We start from the raw sequence: 8,781 nt of genomic DNA, 5'->3' as shown, positions 1-8,781 counted from the left end.
CCGAATTTATCTGTTTGAGTCATTTTCCATCATTTTGTGAGGAAACAAACATAAATTAAGATAAACAATATATAAAATGAATATCTTATTCATCAATAAAATTTACACTAACGAACTAAAATTATAAACAAAAAATAAATAAATTAGAGATCTAACAGAAGAAACGAAAATGGCCGAGAGAAAAGAGAGATCTTACCTGTGAGCAGGAGAGAGATGATAGATAAATTCCAGTGAGTGTTCTAAACCCCAAAAGGCACTCGAAATTGGGGCTATATATTGAGTACCAAATTTTAACGGCCGACGGGGCATAAACCCGCCAATTGTTTTTTTAACCCAATAGACCCCAAAGAATTCAGAATCCCACATACTAATATAGCAATATGCCACGAAAGTTTTTTTTTTTTTTTCCCCGTACGAAATTTGTGCAGTTCCTTTCCTTTTAGTCCTCCCAATTAATAAATCTGAGCCTTGCTCAATACATGGTTTCTCTTGCTCTACTAGATACATAAGTTCAGCAGGTCCATCTTCCATCCAGTAAGATTCCTCATCTCTTCTCAATGCTCTTTTGCCAATTGATCTGCAATCTGGTTTCCTTCTCTGTAAATGAAGTTAACAGACCAATTAGGCCTATGTGACAGCACTTCTTTTATGTCAAACACCAGCTGCTCCATCCACCCATTGCATATTTCCTTGCTCCTCACAACTTTAATCACCTTGTGTGCATCCCCTCTGAAACAGACCTTCTACAAATTCAGCACAGTAGCCATCTCCATGGCCTTCCACAAAGCTTTTACTTCAGCTACCTCAACATCACCCACAAATCATCTTGCAGCACATATAGAAAACATTAACTCCCCTTCATGGTTCCTTGCCACCTCCCCCATCCCCATTTTCTTACCAACTTTATCCACTGAAGCATCAAAATTAATTTCTGTCACTTGTTCAAGAGCCTCCAGCCACTTTGTATTTGCTCTACTTGTACCAGCAATCTGTTTCTGCCCACTCAGAATTCCTTCAGCTTCCTGGAACCCTTCTAACATCATAGCTGCTTTTTTGATTACCAGACCAGGACCATCAAATCTGTCCTCAAACACTGCTCTATTTCTCCTATGCCAAATACCTGAATTAATGTTTTTACTCACCAATTAATTCATGACAATTGGTTTTTTTAGATGATGAATTTTGGTGGAAATTAATATTTCCATAGATGATGAATTTTGGTGGAAATTAATATTTCCAAGATATACATTGGTCAGAAAAGAGCATTTCTTGCGAACTTAATTGCCACAAAGAAATCTTATCACAGGAAATAATCACTTCCAACCAAAAAATAGTATTTGCCACGAGATACATTCATTGCTAATGCTTTCAGGAAAATAAGATAAAATTTGAGGGCCTATCCCATACTATTTAAGCATCATGTAGTATCGACCAATGAAATATATGCAGACAACAGTAGATAACTATACCCATAATCAAGCTTTAAAAAAAACTACAACCATAATCACAGACCTTGTCCATGAGAGACACATAGATTTTGGCAAAACAAGGAAAGGTTGGAACCAATGGCTTCAAGGTGATACGTGGTGCAGCAAACACTTGGCAAATCCCCCACATGAAATCATCCCAACTGAACAATATTTAGAATCAGCTCCCTCCCTCCCTCCCTTTCTTTCATATCACAAAATCTTCCTCACTGAGTAAAACAAACCAATCACCTGTACAGTTGCTTTCAACCCAAATGCTTTAACAGAAACAGTGATATTAGGATTTGTAGTACATTTTAACAGCAATTATAGGCTTTGCAATGTTCCTTGCAGTCATGCAAATTGCCTATAAGAAAATAAAGAGCATCAAATACTTATGAAGAGATATATAGAAGCAGTTAAATCTATACCCTAAAAATAGATCAAATGAAATTCAGGAGCAGTTTGACCTTGTCAAGATATGGTCACATATACTCAAGAAACTTGTTTATCCAGTCAACCTTCACAAAAACAAACACAATTGGAACATAAAAAAATTGCAATTTTCAAGACAACACAATTAAAATACAGAATATGTGGCAGCATAATAAAGAAGTTTATGAATACTACTTTACATACCCGATCATAGTCTGGATTTTTCACCCAATTAAAACACAGAATATGTGGCAGCATAATAAAGAAGTTTTTGAAAGACAAGACGTTCAATCTTATCCCATTCTATATCTGGGATATCATCAGATGGATTAAATTTTGATGGAGATGGGGGATCACTAAAAGATATTCCCAGCATTTAATGGCACAATCTCCTGAAGATGTAACTGATGCCAACACAAGACGCAAACGAATTATTAATTAAAACAAGCAATCTCTCTTAAACTTCTTAATTTTACCCAATTTTATGATGAAATTCTAGTAGGAAGATTCATATTCAAGTTCCACAATTCTGAAATTCTAACAAAATACAATTCTGCGCAATTAAACACGAGATTAATGGTGTTTATTCAAGAATTAAATGTCTTCAAGTGCAGCCACAAAGCGGTACAGCTTCCTCCATCACCGAAACAAGAATTGCTACAATCTCAAGAAAAAGCTACTGAAAATTCATGAAGATCTAAAGAAGTGACGGTGCTGTGCTATGACATACAAAAACCAAACTGCAAGCTGCGAAAAAGAAAAACAAGGCCTGCTCGATCCTCTGGTTGAGAGCAACGCACAGAAAAATTAAACTAAAAGGAAAAAATAGATTAGCAAATAAGATCGACAACAGCGAGAGATTTGGGTTTTAAGGAATTAGAGAATACTGGCGTTGAGATCGGACATGCAGAAGTTATCCCTGTTGTTGCTCACTGTAGTTCGAGCGTTATTTTGTTGGAAGAGGAGCTACGGAGATGCGAGAGAGAACAAGCAATGGAAGCAGCAAAGCTAAAACCCTACTCCCTATTTTTAAAACCAGGCTGACACCTGTTCTCTTCATCGGTGGCAGAGGGAGAAGATCTACGAGTGAGGCAGTCGTGATTGGTGGTGGCCGGCAACGGTGTGCTCGTGGTGGTTACGCTGGCTGTTCACAGTGGCGGCGTACTGTGTCACTAGGGCTACCGAGAGAGAAAAAGGGAAATAGAGAGATACCGAGAAGGGAAGGGAGAGGGGTCGTCGGAGGGAGGTCATCAAAGGGAGAGAAGCTCACCGGTGAGGGCGGCGCGGCTGGAGGCTGGTTGCGGCAGCAAGGGCTGTGAAGGGGAAAGGAATCGGGAGAGGGAGAGGGACAGGAGGCGGCACGAAGGGGGAGAACGAAAAAGAGGAAAGAGTGGGAAAATATTGAAAATAAAGGGATTTAATTTTAAAACTGTTTGCAGTGTTGGGGTTAGGGATGAATTTGGGATCGTAGCAGTGCGACCGGTTTTATACTTCTAAACAATTCAACTATAGGTATCCGGCGTTGGTATCAGTTGCGTAATCACTTTTATATTATGATTTTAATACATTAATTAAAAAAAAAAAAAACTCAATTTTAGAAACTTGCGCTAAACTCATCTCTGTTTTACATCTCATAAATTTTCCTCGTCCTCTTCATTTTGTGGGTATGAGCAGTTTTTTTTTTTTTTTTTCTTGCTCAAATTTATGTTCAATGTTCGCACACTGCAAGCTCATTTCCGTAGCCATGCACCATTTTTTCCCTTCTCTCCTTTACACAATCGAAAGAAAGAAAACCCAAATTCTTAATATGAAAACTTCAGTTTCCTATTCTTTGTTTGGGTCGTGGGAAAAAAACTAGGAAGAAAAGAAGACCACACTGAAGAAGTGGGATATATGGCCGAATGAGTAAAAAGGCAAAGTGAATGACTAAACATTACCATTCCATGGGGGAATCGTTTTCGTAGCAAGCTTGGGAAGCTTGGAGGTGTGTTCTGTGCGAGGTGAAGATTGGGGCTCGTATTCCATGAGTGTTTCGGTGCGAGTTCAATTCTGAAAATGAGATGAACTGGTGAAGATTATCTCGTGGGGGTGGAGCTCCATTTCAGAAGTAATATACATTTGAAAACGCATCGTTTAATTAAATGTTGAGTTGAAATCCCGGGTAGTGTCCCCATCTCGAGTGAAAGTAGCTTTTTTATTTTTAAAAGAGTGGGGCTACTATGCCGCCTCACAATAGTTTTTTTTTAATACATTTAAATATTTTTTTAAAAATAAAATAAAATAAAAAATATACCAATACACTTAAAATCACTTCTTTAATCACTAAGTTAAAAAAAAAATTTTTGACCAACGGTCAAATGGAGCGGTCAACTTGGGGTGGCATAGTAGACTTTCTATTTTTAAAAACCGATTTCGCATTGGTTATTCTCTTAGACCAGTACTTCAAATTTTACCGATTCCAGTCCAGTTTTCTGGTTGTAATATATTATATATTATATTTTATATAATAGTATATTATAATATATAATACTATAGTGATAATATATTGTAGTATATTATAATATATTATAATTGTATTATAGACTATAGTGATATATTATAATATATAATATAGTGATATATTATATTATATTATATTATAATATATAGTGATATAATATTAGTATAACTACAAATACAATAGACTATAATGATATAAGATTTAATATTATCTTAATTAGTAATTTATCATATAATACAAAAATATTTTATATATAATTATATATTATAAATAAAAATTATATACAATATAAAAAATTATAATATATATATGAACCGGTTCGGTTCGGTCCGATCCAGTTTTAAAAAAAAAAAAAACCAGAACTGAACTGATTTTGACCGATTTTAAGAAAAATAAAACTATTACCGAACCAAACTCGGTACTAGACCAAACCCACTGGTTCGGTCCGATTTACCGGTTGACTTATTTTTTGTTACACCCCTAGTTGGGCAGTGTTGAAGGATGAAAATGGTAGAATCCTTAACTTAGTAGAGCAGAAATCTCAATGGAGGGTTAAGAGGATATAGAGTTACTTGCCATCTTCAAAGGTTTGCAACAATGTGTCACTATGGGTGTCTCAAATATTCTTGTAGAGAGTGACAATTTGTTAAGTATTGATGCTCTCAATGATGATAGCATGACTAACTCTCTGTTAGGTGTGCTATATTATGAGATCAAGAAGCTTGCTACATGTTTTGCTGCTTATATGTTTTTTCATGTATATAGGGAATGCAACATATGGTAGCTCATAAGTTGGCTAAAAATGCTTTTAAGGTTGAAAGTATGGATGTTTACTGGAATTGTATTCCAGACTATATTTCTCAAGTCTTATAACTTAATAATTGTCTGTAATCGCTTTTTCTTGTTGATTAATGATATTATCATTTTCTATAATAAAAGAATTTTAAAACTGTTTATAGTCGTCGCAAAAACTAATACTTTCTCGCCGCAAAAACCAAGCCACAGGTGAGTTTATTTGCGGCTACTTTATGTTGCCATAGAAAAAAAATTTCGCCGCAAAAGTTTTTTCCACAAAGTTTTTCCTTAACTAATTTGCCACAAAATTTAAAATTTCTGTTAATTTATTTGTGGCAACAAAATTGTCACTGCAAAAAACTTTTTTGTGCTACAAAAGGGATTTTTTTCATAAAGTTTTACTTGCCGGCGTTATCTTGTAGCAAAAGGCTTATATTTTTCCCACGAGTAGCTTTCATGTCATCAACACATTATTTACCATGATTGTATATCTTGAAAAAATAATTTGTGAAAAAAGCCCATATTTATTATAGTGAAAGCAATGTACCATTGCCGATTGTTTACTCCCAAATTAAGTAACTTTTCACGTGAACATTTCGGAAAGCTTTTGTAATAAGAAATAATATTTGTAATTTTAAGGTGTGGAAGGCTGGTATATGTTTTTTTTTAGAAAAAATAGATAAATATAAAACTCACATGAAAAAACTTTTTTTTTTTATAGATCCTTTTTTTTAAAAGAAGTATACGGGATTTACATACCTTAAAATTATATCTAGTATTATTCTTGTAAGATATACTCAAACAAGCTCATCATAGGTTTAAAATAGTATATTATTTTAGGATTATATTTCTCGAATAATATTCTTTTATTCTTTTATTTTAATATATTTTGTCAATTAACAATATATTTTATATGCCACATGAATTATATAATAAAAAATAATAAAAGTTAAATTGAAAACATCATTTCTCGGTTTCATTTTCAGCCATGCCCCTTGATTTTGCGCCAATCCAAAATGTTCCCCCAACCCCCTTGTATATAAATATTTATGCTTACCTTACACCCATATGATGAGCTGAGCTTGCACTCTTTTTGGAATATAATTTCATGTTCGTTTTTGCTTCTTGGTCGAAAATGAAATCGGGAATCCCAGCATTTCAAGGACTTGGTATTTAACAAATTAAGCAATTTTTGCTTGTAAGTGCTCTCACTCAGTACCTGAATTAATTATCTAGGACTTGATTTGTTTCACAAAGCAGTAGGCTACTACAAGAAAATTATTTTTTTATGACCAGTTATTTCAAGTGAATATGAGTATTACCTGCCAAAATGGATTTTTTTTATCACAAATAGTTGTTATCGTCACAAATAATCTGTCACAAATAGTACTTGTTTATCTTGTAGCGAGCTAGCTATAAGATGAGTATTAATGCTTAAACATGCCCATTTATTATATATATATGTTGTGTTTTTAGTCATTTTATTTATCAATCTAATCATTTTTAGATAACCAAAACTAGCTAATTATTATCAATCTCAGCTTAACCAAGAATCTTATATCTGAGTAATGCTAGATACAACTTTAAAGTGTACAATCTTACATACTCATTTGAAAAAAAAGTGATTTTTCAAAATAGGTGTAAGAGACTTGCACATTTACATTTTAAAACTGTAAATATAATTTCTCCTTCTATAATTATGTGTTCACAGAACATCCACTATATTATATTCCAGGTTAGGACTTTTCATTGATTACCTATATATATATATATATATATATATATATATAAGTGTTACAGAAACAAAAATTAAATTCTACAAAAATAATCTCACAAATTAACGTGTCTATTTTACCATAAAATTATTTTTATGATAAAATAGATCTAACATGCCATATCAAGACACATTAGTTTATAAAATTACTTTTGTGAAATCTGTTTATAACTGTAACACTTTTCATATATATAGATATTAGATATATAATTTTAATGGATTGGACTTGGTATATGGAATTTACAACCAATTAGTAGAAACTAATGGATCCGAACTAATGACAACCTTCCTTTCAAAAAAAAAAAAGAATTAATAAATATGACAACCTTACTGATTCTCTATTCAATGCTTTTATCATGCTAGCTACTCGTTCTTTCTTTGTGATGGCATTATTTTTTAATAATAACCTCACTGTATTTAACATTTTTCATTCATTAAAAATATGTTTTTTTTTTTTAATTTGTAATCTTTCCTATTTGCGAGTAGCGTTACCGGCTCGAAGACGAACTCAACGAAGATCCATTTGGTATTGGAGTCAATGTTTTGAATACCGTACCGAAAGTCGTACCGGTCAAGGTACTGGAACGAAATATTTCGATACCAGTACCGTTTTGTGTACCGTTTCGAGATAGTTGATATATGAATAAATTATATATATAAATTAAATTCTAAAATAATAGTCTATATATGAATCAATTATATATAAATACATATATATATATATAAATTATAAATAACTTAGTCTGAATTGGGGATAAAAAAATAAACTTATAGTTTGAAAAAATGAAAAAAAAAAAAAGAATTGAAGGCTGAAATATAGGCCGATACAAGCCGAAATTGAAGCCAGAAGACCGGTACTGAGGTTGGTACAAAATATATAGGGTACCTGTACTGGCCGTTGGGCCGGTACGAAAAATTTCGATCGTACCGATCGGTACGGTACGAAATTCAAAACACTGATTGGAGTAACAATTACTTATTGATCAATGAGAACTGAGCCTAATCTGCCATCTAAGGCAAAACTCGCATTGCCGCCACCTTCTCAATTGCTGAGACATGAAGATACTAGTAAAAGTGCCACTACCAGCGATAACGGCTTAGCTGTTTTTAGGCTGAGTTTGAACATTGAGTTGAGTTTAATTTTTTTATGAATAATAGTGAGTTGAAATAATAGAATGAGTTTTATAGGGTCTACTTAAAATAAGTTTAAATGTATTTACATGTTAAGATGAGTTAAGATGTATTAATAAAAAATTGAAAAAGATTATGGATCCCATATATAAATAAGTGTTGAATTGAAAAAAAGTTGTAGAAATAGATTTTGAGTTGATATGAGTTTAATAATTTGAGAGTTGAGTATTTGAATGTTAGACTTAATTTAAAATTAGACTAAACTAAATTAAACTCAGATAAATTTAATAACCAAACAGGATCTTAGTCTGTTGTTCTCATTATTTTGCATCTACTTGCAATACAAACAATTTAATTAAGGAATAATTCTATTTAAAAACTTTTTATATTAGGTATTATTCACTTAACATTATTTAATTTAAAAAATAAATTTTAAATTTTATAAATTAAATTATTTCATGTAAATTGTATAAAGATGTAATGGTTTTTAAATAACACTATTATATTAATGGCTAGCCATAGATTAGTCAATATTTTTATGTAAAGAAATACTAGCTAGCTAGCTAGCTTTATCATTAATGCTTAATTTAACGTATCATCTTTTTTCTTCAGAAAGTCAGGCCATTGATATGACCGACGTGATCAAGAACTGCCAAGAAATGATTCAAGGCAGGATCTCA

General features: G+C 32.6%; 1 long non-coding RNA gene across 1 annotated transcript; it reads right to left on the bottom strand.

Moving 5' to 3' along the window:
* Positions 1–253: 253 nt before the first annotated feature.
* Positions 254–3,414, bottom strand: LOC109020115. The gene is made up of 2 exons (XR_002000880.2): positions 1,513–3,414; positions 254–1,120 (listed from the first exon to the last, which is right to left on the bottom strand). It is a non-coding gene; the product is annotated as an uncharacterized LOC109020115 (long non-coding RNA).
* Positions 3,415–8,781: the final 5,367 nt, after the last annotated feature.

The sequence above is a fragment of the Juglans regia genome, chromosome 4, assembly GCF_001411555.2.
Source record: "Juglans regia cultivar Chandler chromosome 4, Walnut 2.0, whole genome shotgun sequence".
In the NCBI taxonomy this organism is placed as follows: Eukaryota; Viridiplantae; Streptophyta; class Magnoliopsida; order Fagales; family Juglandaceae; genus Juglans; species Juglans regia.
This window is presented reverse-complemented; position numbering and strand designations above follow the sequence as displayed.